The following is a 16534-nucleotide window of genomic DNA, read 5'->3' on the forward strand; positions in this document are numbered from 1 at the left end:
GGGGCCAGTGACTGAGGGGCCTGTGGCTCTAAGCTAAGGTGCTGTGCACTTAGCTAGCTGAGAGCCCCTGGGGCGGGGCGGGAGGTGCTGTGGTCCCCAGTCCACACGCCAGCACTGGGGCTCAGAGGCTAAGTATCAAGCCCAAGGTCACACAGAGCTGAGCTGTAATGCCAGCCAGTCTGACTCCCAAACTCAATGGTTACACAAACTGCCTCTCCAGGACTCTGGGTAAATCTTGGTGAGAATGCTTTGAGGACAGGGAATCGTCTCCCCAAGCAGCCTGTGGGAAACCAGGACTCCCCTGGACCAGCACATGGCCCCTCCTTTCACTAGGGAGCACCTCCCACGTGCCCAGCACACCTCTAAACAGTTCACAACCCCTCCTCCATCCCTAAGACCTTCAAAGGTGGCCTTCACGTCCACAGGCACAGACCCCGAAGGTTCTTCCTAGTCTCTCTCACCAACCAGACTCAACATCCAGCCCCCATCCAACTCCTCATTGCAGCACAAGCCACAGAGGACGATCAAAGGTGATCCTTCCTGGGGTGGGAGGTGGTGCCTCTCAACCAGGAAAATCAACAAAGTCCACACACAGCCATGAGTGAGAGAGCCACAGTGGAATTTCAGGAATCAGCCTGCAGAGGGCGGGGGAGCTTGTTTAGGGAGGCCACGCAGCCCCTGCTTGAGGTCTTCCCTGGAGCCCTGGAGACAGATCGGAGCAGCTCCTGAAGGAGGGTGTTTCAGACTTCCCAGATCTTAGCCTTCCTTCCAGACCTTGGCTCAGGGACGAGCTCCACGGCATATCAGGAGGAAGCAAGGCTTGCTTCGTCCCAGAGGTCTGCAAGGAAAGGGACACCAGTGGCCCCAGACTCCCCAGCCCCCACAATCCTCAAGACATTCCCTGTCAGGGAGGCACTGTGGAGGAGGAGAAAGTTGGGACTGGATTCAAGTTCTGTTGTTATCACTGTGTGGCCTGAACTTCTGCAAATTCCTGAACCTCTCTGAGCCTCAGTCTCTTACGGCCTCGCCCCTCATTTGCTGGGCATTCCCCACCTCCCAGCAAAACCCCCAGGTTTGCTCTGGGTTCAGCTCAGCCCCATAACTGTATCTTGGCTAGGACCCCATTTCCTTAGTGTAAAAAACAAATTCCTCACTTAAAAACAAAAATGCTAAGATTTCCAGGCTTGTTTCAAGTTAATTTACTTATTTAACAAACGTTTATTTAGGATTTACTGTGTGCCAGGTGCTGTTCTAAGCACTTGACACATTTAATCTTCATAACATCACTACTGAGGTGAGAGTTATTATCATCTCCAGTTGACAGATGAGAAAACTGAAGCACAGAGAGGTTAAGTAACTTGCCTGAGGTCACACAGCAGGTAAGTACAGAGCCAGGATTCTGATCCCTGTGGGTTAGCAGGCCCAGGCTAGGAGTCACTGCATCTTTTGTATATTCCCACCAGCTAAGATTTCTTCTGACTTTATATTTTATAATTTAAATTATGGAAACACATACTTTTTTAACTTCGCAAATACAAAGTGAAATTAAAATACAGATGATGCTTTTATAAGCTCCCTAGACACCATCCCCATCTGAACCTGCTGGTCTTCATATGTGGTCCAGTAGCTGACTGTAGCCTCCCCATTCTCCTAGTTCTGACTTCCTATGATAGTCCCAAAGATGCAGAGCAAGCGCTTATCTCATCCTTTAAAAATTTTTAAATGTTTATTTATTTTTGAGAGAGAGAGAGAGAGAGAGAGAGAGAGAGAGAGCGTGAGCAGGGGAGGGGCAGAGAGAGAGGGAGACACAGAATCCGAACCAGGCTCCAGGCTCTGAGGTGTCAGCGCAGAGCACCGACGCGGGATCAGGGACCGTAAGATCATGACCTGAGGCTAAGTCAGGCGCTTAACCAACTAAGCCACCCAGGCGCCCCTCATCCTTTTATAAAGGGACTCTATGCACACAGATGGTAGAATACTACACACTGTTCTATACCCTGTAATTTTCTTTTAACAATGCATCTGGGAGATGGTTCCACATCCATTCATAAAGAGCTACTGCTTTCTTTTTAGTGACTGCATCATATTCTCCTGTGTGGCCCTTCCCACAAGTAACAGTACTTGGCTCCTTTCTGACGGGTGTTTACTTTGCAATTGTTTGCTCTGACACACAACGATGACTATCTTTGTTGTGTCCAATGCAAAGATATCCACTGGGTAAATCCCTGCAGGTGAAATTGCAGAGCCATGGGTATGGGCCTCTTGAATATCGACAGTTTTCCTAACTACCCCCCCACTGAGGGGTACCTGTGCTCCTGCCCGCAGGGTTTGAGAGTACTGGTTTCCCCCACCCCATGTCCAGCACTGAGTGTTACCCAGCCATCTGGCAGGTGGGAAACAGAATTGGTGTGGTTTGGCCGTGCAATTCTTTTTTGAAGAATGGTTGAGCACATTTTGTCTGTTTGAATTTATGCTTCTTTTTATGTACTTCTATTTAGCCAAATCACATCCTTTACTTTCTTCTTTTTTTTTTTTCTTTTTTGGATGGGGTGCTTTCTTCTTTTTTTTTTTTTTTTCTTTTTTGGACGGGGTGCTTGGTCTTTGATTTGTGAGCGCTCTTTATCCATGTAGTTAACTCTTTGTCATAGAAGTGACAAATATTTTTACTAGTTTGACATGCCCGGGCTTATGGGTACTTTTGGTTTTGGTCATGCAGGAAATAGTAAATTTTATGAAGGCAGGCCTAGAAACTTTGATCTTTAAGGCAAGGCCATGTTTCCACCCATTAGGCTGTACTGCCTCCCACTCTTTTTCTTTTTTTTAAGTTTATTTATTTATTTTGAGAGACAGTGTGTGAGCAGGGGAGGGGTAGAGAAAGAGGAAGAGAGAATCCCAAGCAGGCTCCACGTTGTCAGCCCCCAACACGGGGCTCGATCCCACAAACCACAAGACCGTGACCTGAGCTGAGACCAAGAGTTGGATGCCCAGCCAACTGAGCCACCCAGGCACCCCAAGCTCAGGGCTTCCAAGAGGATGTGTAGAGGGTGCCTACTTCTCAACTGGAGGTTCTCTGCAGTACGCTCCTGTCCCCAGCCTGGACTTCCTTCCTTGTCACATGACCTGGAACCTCCTTAATGCTTTTTTGTGCAGAGTCTTGGGATCATTCTCCATCATTCAGGACTTGTGCCTGGACACATGTTCTCATGGGAGCTCCGGGGAAAGGGACAGCCCACAAGAGCCCCCAGGCACAGAAGGGTCTCTAATAACAGGCTTTTTATGGGGAGGGGGTGGGTCCTCAGCTGCCTGGGGCATCCCTCACTTTCAGCATCTCTGAAATTCAAATCTTGCTCCAGACCCTCAAGGTAGGCAGAGGTTGCAAGACTAGAAAGGAGAGCAAGTTCTAAAGAATAAAAAGCCCAGGAGGGGCGCCTGGGTGACTCAGTCGGTTAAGCGTCTGACTCTTGATTTCGGCTCAGGTCATATCTCACAATTCATGAGACCTAGCCCTGAGTTGGGCTCGATGTTGACAGCACAGAGCCTGCTGGGATTCTCTCTCATCCTCTCTCTCTCTGCCCCTCCCCATCTATGTGCACTCTTTCTCTCAAAAAAAAAAACAAAAAAACAAACAAAAAAACAAAACCCAAAATCCGCGAACTCCACTAAGCCCTTCAGCAATGTCCAGCATGGAGGGAAACTTGCCTTTGTCTTAGGACATACCCTCCATCTTTGGCCTTTGCTGAGGAGAACATTCTCATCGTCTAGCGGGAGGTGGGTGCAGGTGGCTGGAGGGGTCTCATTTGAAGTTTTTCTTTAGGCCAGTGACCCTGAAATCTTTCAGCACATGGAACCACCTCTGCAGGGTTTATTAAAATACAGGTTGCTGGGCCCTACCCTCAGTCTCTGATTCAGTAGGTCTAGGGTGGGTCTGAGAATCTGCACTTCCAACCAGCTCCCAGCTGAGTCCAATGCCAATGCTCCTGGTCCACGGACCACACTTTGAGACCTGCTGGCCCTTCGTTCCCTGGGCTCCCCCATCTGGTATGAGTGAGGTGCAGAGAGGGCTGGAGACACACAGGCTTTGTTCCAATGGAAATCACAGCAGCAACTGCTCCATGCCAGGTCCCATGCTGAGGTGTGTGCATTTTCTTATCTTCACAACCAACATTGCAGTAGGTTTTACTAGTATTACCTCTGCTTTATGATGAGAAACAAGGCTCAGAGAGGGTGCACAGGGCTTTAGAATCAAACAGATCTGGGGTCGGACCCCAGCTCTGCCACTGACCCACTGTGCAAGCTCATGGGCAAGTGCTTACCCTCCCTGAACCTCTGACTCATCAGTAAATGGGGATCACAGATGTGATTCCCAAGGGCACTATGAGGCAATTATAAGAGCACCTGCATGTAGTAGGTATGCAAAAAATGTTCATCCTCCTTCCTGTCATAAGCCCCATCATGATCTCAAGGTCCTTTTCTTATTACTTACTTATTTATTTATAGAGCGTGCCCTCACGTGCACACAAGTGGGAGAGGAGTAGAGGGAGAGGGAAGGAGAGAATCCCAAACAGGCTACAGGCCCAGTGAGGAGCCCAACATGGGGTTCGATTCCAGGACTGTGAGATCACAACCTGAACCGAAATTAAGAGTCAGACACTTAACCAACTGAGCCACCCAGGCGCCCCTCAAGGTCCTTTTCTGTCTCCTCTGTATGGCAGTGCTTTTCTCACTCCACTGCTCCAGAGAAACTCCTATTTATCCTTCAAAACCCACCTTAGAATCCCCTCCTCTTTGTATCTGTCCCCAAAATGTTGTCCTCTTCCAGTTTTTGGAAAGAAAAAAAATCTAGGATGGTAGCATCTGGTTTGAAAAAGGAATTCAACGCATTACTTTCCTTCCTTTCTTCCTCCTTCACTTGTGTTTCCACAGCGTTTATATCAAGCACAATTTGGAGTACAAATGATGCTCTCCCAGGGACCAGGTGGCTAATGTCACCATTATCAGCATCAGCATCATCAACACTTAGATAGTATGCACCATGCCCCAGACACTGTTTTAAGAGGCTTACATTCTTGACTCATTCAAAACCTAAAATAACCTTTTGAGGCAAGTGCTACTTATTATCACACAATTAATTTGTGGCAGAGATGGGATGTAAAAGCTGGCTGTGAGTTTATGTTACTAAGTTTTGTGTTATGTGGTCATTATGAAGGAGGCCAGGTGGGGACTGTGGCACCTTGGACGGTGCCCATCTCATCTAAGGGGGCAGCCAAATGTTGGGCCCAGAGTTGTCTGTTTCTCTGATTTCTCAAGAGGATCCAGAGATAGAGATTTTTATGTGACATCTCCCACTTTTTAACATTTGAGAGTCATCTAAAATACAAGAAGGAGGGTGGGCCTCACAAAAGCTGCCCATGGGCCTCCTTTGCAACTTCTGTCTCTTGTATCTCCAAGGTGGGGACCTTGGCTCACTTCATTTCTGCACCTTAGCTCAACAGGTGTGCAGTTCACCTGTTGCAGAGGCTTCTGGACTCCTCTGAGCTGAGCTTGGCGCTCAGTAGCCAGGAATCTCATCCTCCAGCCCACTCAGCACTCAGGATTCTCCAGTCTGGATTTGGGGTGTGGACAAGAAATGATGGACCCAATGGTGACTCTGGGTGTCACCTCCACCCAGGGGCCATCTCCGGGTCTCTCCCTGTCCCAGACAAGACTTCCTACTTAGGGCTGACAAGGCTCTGAGTATTTTGTTTCATCACCCCACGAATGCACTCCATAGTTTTGGGAGGTTGCCATTAACCTCACCCCCATGGTACAGATGAGAAAGCTATGGCTCACACAGGGGAAGGGACTTGTCCCAGCCAGGAAGCGGTGGACCTAGGATGGTAATGCAAGCACCACCGCATTCCAGCTTCTCCCCAGATGGCTGTTCACAGGCATTCCACCAAACTATGGATGGTCTTGGCACACATTCCAACACAAGCGCATTCTCATCGCACAGACCAGACCCGGAAGGAAAGTTTGTGTGACACAAACAGGACCTTGGATACTCCCATCTGCTAGCCATCTTTCCTAACTACCCGTCTCCTACTGGAAGTTGGGGGCGGCATTGGGGGCATCTGGAGAGAATCCCTGGATGCCGACCCTTTTGGGAACTCTGCCCACTGGTGCCTGCACAGGCAGAGCTTGTGGCCTGGCTCGATCCCAGGCTTTTGGGCTCAGCGGAGATCGCAGCGAGAGAGGGTGTCGTGTTCGTGTTTGCCTAAAGACAGGACAGAAGTGTGCATATGTGCACCTGTGCATGTGCGTGTGTGTGGGGTGCACACACGTGTGAACCTGCGCACGTGTACATGCGGCGACCTGCACGGTAGCATGTATGCAAATCGTACACGTTCTGTGCGCATGTGCATGGGCAGACGTCTTGTGCGCATGTACACGTGTGGACGCCTTGTGCGCATGTGTAAATACAAGCACGTGAGAAACGGAGAGGCGAGCACGTTGTACCACAAATTCAGATCCTGTGACGTTAGTGTACGACAAAGAACGAAAATCTTTCTTAACCCAGAGATGTCGATTTACGGAAAAAGCTGAAGTAGAAAACAGCCCCGGGAATTTTTATGACCAGGTGAGATTTATATGCGCAACATGGATAACTCTCAAAGAAATGATAACTGGCGGGCTGGGGATGGTGGAGAGGGGGGCCAAGTTGCAGAATATGGACGGATTATACCATTTCTGTTAAACATCTGCCCACAACGTCACTATGCGTTTTAAGTGTAGATCTGGAAGGAACACCCTATGTTGTGCAAGTGGTATCTTTCAGGGAGCAGGGAGGGCAGGGATTGGAAGGTTATAGACTAAGAGGAATGGATGAAGGATCCCTGTGTTGCTTCTGGCATCACACAGTTCAGTTCAGGTAGGTCGGGTCACTGGCAGATGCCGGGTGGGGGGCACAGAGATGCTGAGACCTCAGGGGGGCATTTCCACACGTCCCCCATGGACTGTGGGAGGGCTCTGCTGCTAGGGAGGAAGGAGCCTTGGCTGTCCTGATCCAGGTCCCTGGTGGGCATGGGGTGAGGGACCTGTCGTACCTCTCTTGGGAAGAAACTCTGCTTCCTGCCTAAACTTGTCCGTGCCTCAGTTTCTCCGTCCACGCTGCGGTGGGAAGGGCCTGCTCCGTGCTGCCACACACCCTCAGTTCCCTGGTCCCTGCTTCCCCGGGGCACACCGAAGCCAAGCCTTCACGAAGCCAAGACAAGCTCCCAGGACAGACCCCCTCTGGGGAGAGGCAGCTAGGAGCTGGGAACAGGCCTCCTCCCCAGCAGGAGGCCACGCAGACAACACGGGGTCCCCCCGGGCCCCCCAGGGGCGGCTGACAGGGGAGGCCAGGACGCACGCTCTGGGGTCAGACTTCTGGGCTCTGTGACTGTCACCGGGACGCAGGCAAGCTTCACCACCCTCTGCCCTCAGTTTCCCCGTCTGTGAAATGGTAACACCACGGAGCCCCACCGCCCCAGGATGCTGCGTGGCTGAAGTCGGGCTGTTCCGCTTCGCGACGCCCAGTGCGGAGCCGGCGCTCTCGGGTTTCGCGGGTGTCACCCTCTGGGGCGACAGCTCACCCCGCCCCTCCGCGCCCAGGACGCCACGGCCCTCTCCGCCGCCCCGACGCTCTTGGGGCTCGCTGGGTTCCCCCTCTTCCCACTCTGGGAGCTTTTGTCACCCCGCAGACCTCCCCCTGCGCCCCGACGCTGGGTCCCAGCGGCGCCGCCGCTAGCGCCCAGACGCCCCCGCGAGGGAAACTGAGGCGGGACCCACGGAGCGCGCGGGGGGAAGGCGCCGCGGCAGGGCGGACCCTGCGTTCTCCCGGGGTCGCTGTCATACCTGCTCCTCGCAGCGGCTCCGGGCGGCGACAGAGGCGGCGGCCGGGCGTCTGCGGCGCTGGGGCTGGGAGCGCGCGCGGCGACGGGGATGGGGAGGGAGCAGGCCGAGGGGGCGGGAAGCCCGGTAGCGCTCACGGGCGGAGCTTGGCGGCGCAGACCGCGGGCCGACGCGCGCACGCTCCCGGCCCCGGCCGCTCTCCTCCCGGCCGACCAGCTTCGGCCCCGCACACCCACTCGTGCCCACGGGCCACCCCCACGTACCCCGAGCACCCCGCACCCCTGCCGCCCACTCGCACGCACTGCGCATACTACTCCCCCACACACACACCCCGCACGTCCGGACCCCCACCACACCCACACACGCCCCAATAGGTGCACATAGACCCCCTTACTCGCGTGTTTCTCAGACGAGTCACTGTCCCCGCCAGTCCCCCCTGCACATCATAGGCCACGTACTCCCTAACCACTCCGTCCTACCTCTCGGTGTACCAAACACAACACACGTGTGCACCCCTGTTACTTCCACACCACGCCCCACCCCTGGCAGATTACCCTCTGGGCAAGGTGAGGATTTTAGGCAATTTTGCAAGGAACAGGCTCCTTCTTGAAGCTAATGCCCCCCACCCCCAATGTCCATGAACCTCAGCTGACCTATGAGATGGAATTAGCTCACCTCTAATTTCCCAGGGACCTCCTTCTCTCTGCGTCAGCCACCCCCTCCAAGGTCACTCCTAGATCCCAGTCTTTCCCTGAAGGCCCACCTCTGCATTAGAAATTCAAACACCCTACCTACTGGTTTGCGCCTCTGGGCTTCCTCCCACTGACCCCCCCCCCCCCCCCCCCCCCCCCCCCCCCCCGCCCCAACCCGCCCCGTGCACTTCAGCTTTTGCTCACTGCCAGGCTCTCCCCTTTCCTGCAGTCTTCACTTCTTTCCCTCTCTTCTCTTCATCAGGTCATGTTTCCAAAGATGATCACTTTAGCCACTTTCTTGCCAATATGCTTAACACGTTGTTTCTCATTGCACATGCATAGTGAACCCCAAAAGTCAGCCTTCTCCATCCACCATTGAGAGACCGGATTCCTTTTCTCTTGTCCTGTAACAAATGACTACAAATGAATTTGCTTAATACACACAAAATGATTGTCTTACAGTTCTGGAGGTCAGAGATCCAACACCCCTAAAATCAAGAAGAGGGAGGACTGTATTTCTTCTAGAGGCTCTAGGGGAGAACTATTTCCTTGCCTTTTCTAGCTTGTAAATACTGCCTGCTTTCCTTGGCTTGTGGCCCCTTCCTTTACCTTAAGAGCCAGCAATAGGGGGCCAAGTTTTTCTCCCGTACCATCTGTCCAGTTCTCTCCCTTTGGCATCCTTCTTCCACTCATCGAGACCCTCCTGATTGCATTGGGCCTCCCCAGATGATCCTGGATAATCTCTCCGTTTCTAGGCCAGCTGATAGCCAAACTTAATTCTATCTGCAATCTTAATTCCCCTGTGCCATGTAATTTAACAGATTTGCAGGTTCTGGGAATGAGGACATAGGCATCTTTGGAAGTCCTTTGTTGTGTCTACTGGAGAGGCTGAGCCTTCTAGAGGATGAGCCCTGCTGGAGAAAATTAGTCAACCAAGTTTTTTTGTTTTTTTGTTTTTTTAAGAGAGCAAGAGCGGGCGTGTGTGCACACACGCACATGCATGCCATGGAAGAGGGCAGAGGGAGAGGGAGAGGGAGAATCTTAAGCAGGCTCCACACCCACTATGGAGCCAATTGTGGGGCTCTATCTCACAATGTTGAGATCATGACCCAAACTGAAATCAAGAGTTAGACCCTTAACTGACTGAGCCACCCAGGTGCCCCAAGATTTTTGACAAGATAAATCTGTGAACTTCTAAAGTAGAAATTTTAGTTTATTCTTATCGCTTTTGTAGTAAAGAAGTAATACAATAAAATATGGCATGTTTATTCAATGGAATACTCTACAACACTTAACAGGAACATATTTTATGTATATGAATGTCTATAGACTTCAAAATCGTGACTGAGGGGCACCTGGGTGGCTCAGTCAATTGAGCGTATGACTTCAGCACAGGTCATGATCTCACAGTCCGTGAGTTCGAGCCCCGCGTTGGGCTCTGTGCTGACAGCTCAGAGACTGGAGCCTGCTTCAGATTCGGTGTCTCCCTCTCTCTCTGCCCCTCCCCTGCTCGTGCTCTGTCTCTCTCTGTCTCAAAAATAAATAAAAACATTTAAAGTTTTTTTTCAAAATCGTGAGTGAAAAACAAAAAAATTGGGGGCACCTGGGTGGCTCAGTCAATTAAGTGTCTGACTTCATCTCAGGTCATGATCTCACAGTTTGTGAGTTCGGGCCTGCTTCGGGCTCTGTGCTGACAGCCCAGAGCCTGGAGCTTGCTTCGGATTCTGTATCTCCCTCTCTCTCTGCTCCTCCCCTGCTCACACTCTGTCTCTCTCTCAAAAATAAATAAAAGAATTTTAAACATTTTTTTAAAAAGCAAGAAAGTTGGAATAAGAGAGCAAAAGCAAATACTTTTATAGTGGTAAAATTCTGTGACAGTTGCTGTTCCAGGCACTTATATTAAAACTCACAACAACCTCATGGAATAGGTACCAATGTTATCCCTATTTTACAGATGAAGAAACTGGCACAGAGAGGTAATTGCTCAAGGTCACAGAAGCATCAGAGTAGGAACTTGAACCCAGATAGTCTTAACCCATGGCCTGGCCACTTAACTGCAGCAAACTAATTTGTACAGTATGAATTATTTCAAGTAAATTTTTAAAATATCATAAGGAATTTATAACTATATACTGGAAGGAAACCACCAGAATTCATGATATTCGGAGTTCAGCAACAGGATGGGGACCAAAGGAATTCTAACTTTAGCTGGAAAGTCTAATTAACTAATTAATTAATTTTTAAAAAATACTGAAAGCAAACAGTACAAAATGTTAACTTTTAGTTATGGGTGGTGAGACCCTGGGTGATTGTTTCATTATTTTTTGTACTTTTCTGTATTAAAAAAAAAATGATCTCTTTAAAAAAATATTGTGGTCTCTGAACCTGGTGCTGTCTCCACATTTTTTTTTTTAAGATTTTAGTTCTAATCTCTATACCCAACTTGGGGCTCGAACTCACAACCCTGAGATCAAGAGTCACATACTCCACCTTCTGAGCCAGCCAGGCATCCCTCCACATTTTTTACATATTTTCTTATTGTGTTGATTGTTTCCACTTCGTTTCATGCATATTTTTCTGTAAATTATCCTAATATAGGAATTCTCAAAGTTTTCAGTCTCAGGAGTCCTTTGCACTTTTAAATATTATTGAAGACCCCAGAGAGTTTTTGCTCACGAAGGTTACATCCAAATACTTAACCACATTAAAAATTAAAACAGATACTTAAAAAATATTTTTGATTCATTAAAATATAAAAATAATAAACCCACTACATGTTAACATAAATAAAATGCCTTTATGAAAAATATTTTCCAAAAAAAAAATATTAGTGGGAAGAATGGCATTGGTTAGCAGTTTTGCAAATCTCTTTAATATCTGGCTAAATAAAGGACAGCGTGATTCTGACATCTGCTTCTGTACTCTGACTATTGTGTCAATGTTTTTTTGTTGAAATAAATGAAGGAAATACAGTTTCATATAATGTTACCCACATTGCTTTTGTCAACAATTGCCTATGTCCGTGCAAATGTCAACATGGAGAAAAAGGCAAATAACACCTTAGTATTATTATGAAAATAATTTTTTAAACATTTTTTAAATTTTTATTTTTGAGAGAGAGACAGAGCATGAGTGGGGAGGGGCAGAGAGGGAGGGAGGCACCAAATCCAAAGCAGGCTCCAGGCTCTGAGCTGTCAGCACAGAGCCCGCTTCCGGGCTTGAACCCACGAACTGCAAGATCATGACCCGAGCTGAAGTTGGACACTTAACTGACTGAGCCACCCAGGTGCCCCTATTATGAAAATAATTTTGACCCCCTGTTCCTCTTGACAGGGTTTTGGGAGCCCCACCCCAACTCTGTAAGTCTGTGAACCACACTTTGAAAATGACTGCCCTACTTTATTCAGCTGTAACCATACCAAATTAATATATGACTATCATTAACCTGCAAAATGGCAATTTCATATGGTTCAACCTGATACGTATTATTTCAGAGGATTTTCCTTTTGGTTCACATGCTGTATTTTCCTGGCCAGGCTCTGGTGTTAGATATTATTGGGGTGTGTCTCCTCCAGGACTGTATTGCCGTGAGCAGCTTTGTACAGATGGCATGTGGTGTTTTTTTTTTAATTTTTTAAAATGATTGTTTTTTTTGAGAGACAGAGCACAAGTAGGAGATGGGCAGAGAGAGAGGGAGACACAGAATCCAAAGCAGGCTCCAGGCTCTGAGCTGTCAGCACAGAGCACAAAGCAGGGCTGGAACTCGTGAATCATGAGATCACCACCTGAGCCGATGTTGGACGTTCAACCCACTGAGCCACCCAGACGCCTTTCTTCCCCCCTTCCTTCCTTCCTTCCTTCCTTCCTTTCTTCCTTCCTTCCTTTCTTTCTTTCTCCTTCATTCCTTCCTCCCTTCCTTCCTTCCTTCTTTCCCTTCTTCCCTTTCTTTCTTTCTTTCTTTCTTTCTTTCTTTCTAATGTTTATTTATTTTTGAGAGAGAGAGAGAGAGAGAGAATGTGTGTTAGTGGGGGTGGGGCAAAGAGAGGGGGTGGCAGAGGATCCAAAGGAGGCTCTGCGCTGACAGCAGAGAGCCCAATAGGGGACTTGAACTCATGAACAGCAAGATTATGACCTGAGGCAAAATCAGACGCTTAACCAACTGAGCCACCCAGGTGCCCCTACATGTCTTTGAGTCATGATTTCCAGTGTGGGGGCAGCTGGCATTGGGGGGTGTCTAGGAACTATGGACGGGTTGCTGTTAGGCTAACAAATGTTAAGGTATGCATTTCAAGCAACTGTGAACAAAGAGTTTTGTTCTCTCAGAGTTGGCTTGGGTTTCTGAAGAGTGAACTTGCTTCTTTTTCAACTGAGACCTGGTCTGAGGGATAGCAGAGGACTTTTGCCAGGTGTTTAGAACTATGCATCATTTGGCCAAATTTAAAACCAAAACCAAACTTTTTCTAGTGGAAGAACTGTGGGCTGAATTATGGCACAGTTGGGTGATTTCATGTCTGGATGGATTCATGACTGGTTTGGGAGGCCTCTAAATACCAACCGCCCGCTGAAAAAAATGATATTGAATATTTATATATACTAGTGTGGAAGAATGGTTTTCCTCTTTCCTTTAATCAGGTTAATGCACTTCAAGGAGATGATAAGATAGTAAAAGGGATCCAAGATCAGCCAAGCCTTCCCTGGTGATCAATGGAGTGTTAGATGTTGTGCTTTATAACCACTATTGAAACAATACTTTGCATTAAAAAATAAGGTAATTTTTTTTTTCTTCTCAGGAGGAGTGAGGCACTGAGCATCCATTCATTTATTCTACTTCAGGTAAGTGTATCTGATTTAGCTCACTTCCTCATCCCTAGTCCATTTCATTTATTACCACTCCATTTAGGATTGGTATAGTCCCAGTTTAGTAATCAGCACATTACATTTCTCTTGGGATGTTGACTGGTTCAAGGGAGGGAATGTGACCCAAGTCAGGTTAACCATAGTCAATGAAACTCTATACAAAGACTTTTTCCTTTGGAGTGCCACAGGCTTCAAGTTGTTCAGATGTGGGGCTGCAGCTGTGAAGAGGCTATATAAGAATGGAGCCCATCTGGAAAGATGACAGACAGAAACTAGGTCATAGTTTCATCATGTGACCCATGTCAAGCATCACCTCAGGCTACCCTTGGACATTGCAGGTGCCTGAAGCTATAAATCCCCCCCCCCCCCCCCCCCCCGCCTTTTTTCCTTCTCAAGCCATCTTGCATTGGGGTTTCTGTTGCTTGCAACCACAAGACTACTAACTGATTCTGGTGAAAATGTTATCCAAATTATAAAAGAAGTTTGGAGGGACAGGTAACATATCTTTTTACAGGATCTTGACGGTCTGGAATGTCTGGCCCTAACTAAGAAGATAAACTAAGACAAACACACATGTGAAGTCCTGCAGTTAGGCTCAAACAGATCAGGGCTGTGTTTAAGTACAGAATGGGCAGCCACGGCTTGGGACCTGTGTGACGCCCTGAGATAGAGCTTCTTAGAGATGCAGTGCCACCTGCAGGTCTGGAGGCCCTGGGCACTGGAGCTCTGGTTTGGTTGGCAGAATCTTTATCCGAGTCTATTGATCAAAGGTGGGTCCCTGGATCTCCAGTCTCATTCCCATAGGCCATAGCACGCTTCGGTGCTCCTCTGCCTCTGACCACAACAAACAGCTGACACCAAGCTGCCCTTTTTGTTACTCTTTCTCTCCCCAGAATTCCCCGGGCCCATGTCCCCACCCCACCCCAATTGTTGCACTACCCCGATTATTGAACTGTGGCGCTATTTGCCAGGCACACGTGTGCTAAGTCTCCTTCTTCCTCCAAAACCAGCCTATGAGGTAGGTTCTATTTTTGTTCTCATTTTATGGATAAAGAAACAGACTTGCAGATGTTGAGGAATTTGTCCAAACTGCAGAAAAAAACAGGTCTCTCTGAAACCAAAGTCCATGTTTTCATACATTTTGCTAAACCGTGGAGTTGTAAACTGGTAGTCCTATAGAGGGGTGTGTGGGGAATGGGGGAGATCCAGTTTTCAAACATATTTCGTCACACCACATTGCATTAAAACAATTTTGAGCTAACGTTTAAAAGTCAGGGAATAGCACATAAAAATCAACTTCCTGATTCTCTGGAAAATGAGCAGTCAGGAGGTCTGGTGACACAGGCCTTCCATTCCTGCTTGGCCCAGGACAGTTGGAGCTTCAGGGCAGCTGAATGGACCCCGGTTCCCCATGACCCCCACTCCCGTGGTGCCCACAGTTGGTGCAGCCGGCCTGCCTACTTGTCTCCGTCCTGTGGGCATTTGAGCGCGGCTTCCCGGCTGGGCCTCTCCCCTCCAACCGGCCTCAAAAGCTTCTGGCCACTGCCAAGCCTGGCAGTTTTCACTTTCTTCCCAGAAATCTAACCACAGAGCCCAGATCCCACGGGGCACAGCCAGGCTGGCGCTCAGGGCTCACCTGGTCACTTGTAGCACATACCTTTCCATTTTTCTCTGTGTACTGGCCCAGAGAAAAAATTTAATCAGCTCCCAAGAGGCCTTGACCTAAAGGAAGAAGATCTGGGAATAGATTCACAACTTTGCTATTGAGGTTTTCAGTTGCATCCGGGAATCCTGAGAAAGGTCAAGTTGTGGCTTGGAGACTTGAAAACACTCGAACACTCTTACATTCTAGGGAGGGAAGACAGACAATAAGCAAATCAGAGAATGTATTTTCTAGATGGTAATAACGCTGTGGAGAAAAAACATTCAGGCCAGAGGAGATTGGACAGAGGTTGGATTTTAGGGAGGATTGTCAGTGTATAGGAGGTGAGGAAGCTAACCCTGCAGATACCTGGAAGAACGTACCAGGCAGAAGGAACAGCAAGTGCAAAGCCCCTGAGGCAGAGAGCTTGCCTGGTGTATTTGAGGAACAGTAAGGAGGCCAGTGTGTCTGGAGCAGAAGTGAACTAGGAGAAGAGGGGGCTTTAGGAAGCTGGGGAGGAGGGGATAAAACATGTAGGAGGGCCAGTGTAGGGACTGTAATGTTGAGTCATCGAGATGGAGGGCCTTTGGAGGGCTTGGGATGATGCAACTTGACTGAAAAATTTTTAACATTTTTTTTATTGTGATAAGATATACATAACATAAAATATGCCATTTTAAGCATTTTTTTAACGTTTATTTATTTTTGAGACAGGGAGAGACAGAGCATGAACAGGGGAGGGTCAGAGAGAGGGAGACACAGAATCTGAAACAGGCTCCAGGCTCTGAGCCGTCAGCACAGAGCCCGACGCGGGGCTCGAACTCACGGACCGCGAGATCATGACCTGAGCCGCAGTCGGACGCTGAACCGACTGAGCCACCCAGGTGCTGCAGAACTTTCTTCCTTTTTAAGACTGAATGATATTCTATTGCATGTATATATTTTCCATTTACCTGTTGATAGACGTTTTGGGGGCTATTGTGAATAGTGCTATAATGAGCTTGGGTATACAGATATCTGCTTCAGTTCCTGCCTTCAGTTATTTTGGGTACGTCTGGCTAGAAGTTGAAAAGACTTTCTGTAAGAATTCTTGAGAATGGACCACAGGAAGCCTAGAGATGAAGCAAGAACAGGGTGGGTGACATGGAGGTAGTGAGAAGTAGTGAGGTTCTGGGTTTATTTTTCAGGGGTAGCTGACATAATTTGCTGGGGGATTGGAGGTGGGACGTGGGAAAATTTAGCACCAAATCTTCCCAAACAATTGGGTATTTAATGAGTCGTGGTCACTTTGTTTTGTTTTGTTTTCAGTTATATGCCCTTTTATTTTTTTTTATATTTTATTTTTTAATGATTATTGTTTTTATATTGAAGTACAGTTGACACACAATGTTACCTTAGTTCCAGGTGTACAATGTAGCAGTTTGACCACCCTGTACTTATGCTGTGCTCACCACAGTGTAACTCCGGTTTGTCA

General features: G+C 48.3%; 1 protein-coding gene and 1 long non-coding RNA gene across 3 annotated transcripts in view; one reads left to right on the plus strand and one right to left on the minus strand.

Moving 5' to 3' along the window:
* SCNN1B (sodium channel epithelial 1 subunit beta) overlaps positions 1 to 7936 on the minus strand; it is a 61898-nt gene extending 53962 nt beyond the window's left edge. Inside the window, exon 1 of the mRNA XM_042921282.1 lies at positions 7873 to 7936. The gene's annotated coding sequence lies outside the window, so the exon portion shown is untranslated. The remainder of the gene's footprint in view (positions 1 to 7872) is intronic.
* Positions 6434 to 16534, plus strand: part of LOC122209446 — a 32534-nt gene continuing 22433 nt past the window's right edge. For both annotated transcript variants that reach the window (XR_006197605.1, XR_006197606.1), the window contains exons 1-2: positions 6434 to 6616; positions 13352 to 13394. This is a non-coding gene — a long non-coding RNA (uncharacterized LOC122209446). The remainder of the gene's footprint in view (positions 6617 to 13351; positions 13395 to 16534) is intronic.

The sequence above is a fragment of the Panthera leo genome, chromosome E3, assembly GCF_018350215.1.
Source record: "Panthera leo isolate Ple1 chromosome E3, P.leo_Ple1_pat1.1, whole genome shotgun sequence".
Lineage (NCBI taxonomy): Eukaryota > Metazoa > Chordata > Mammalia > Carnivora > Felidae > Panthera > Panthera leo.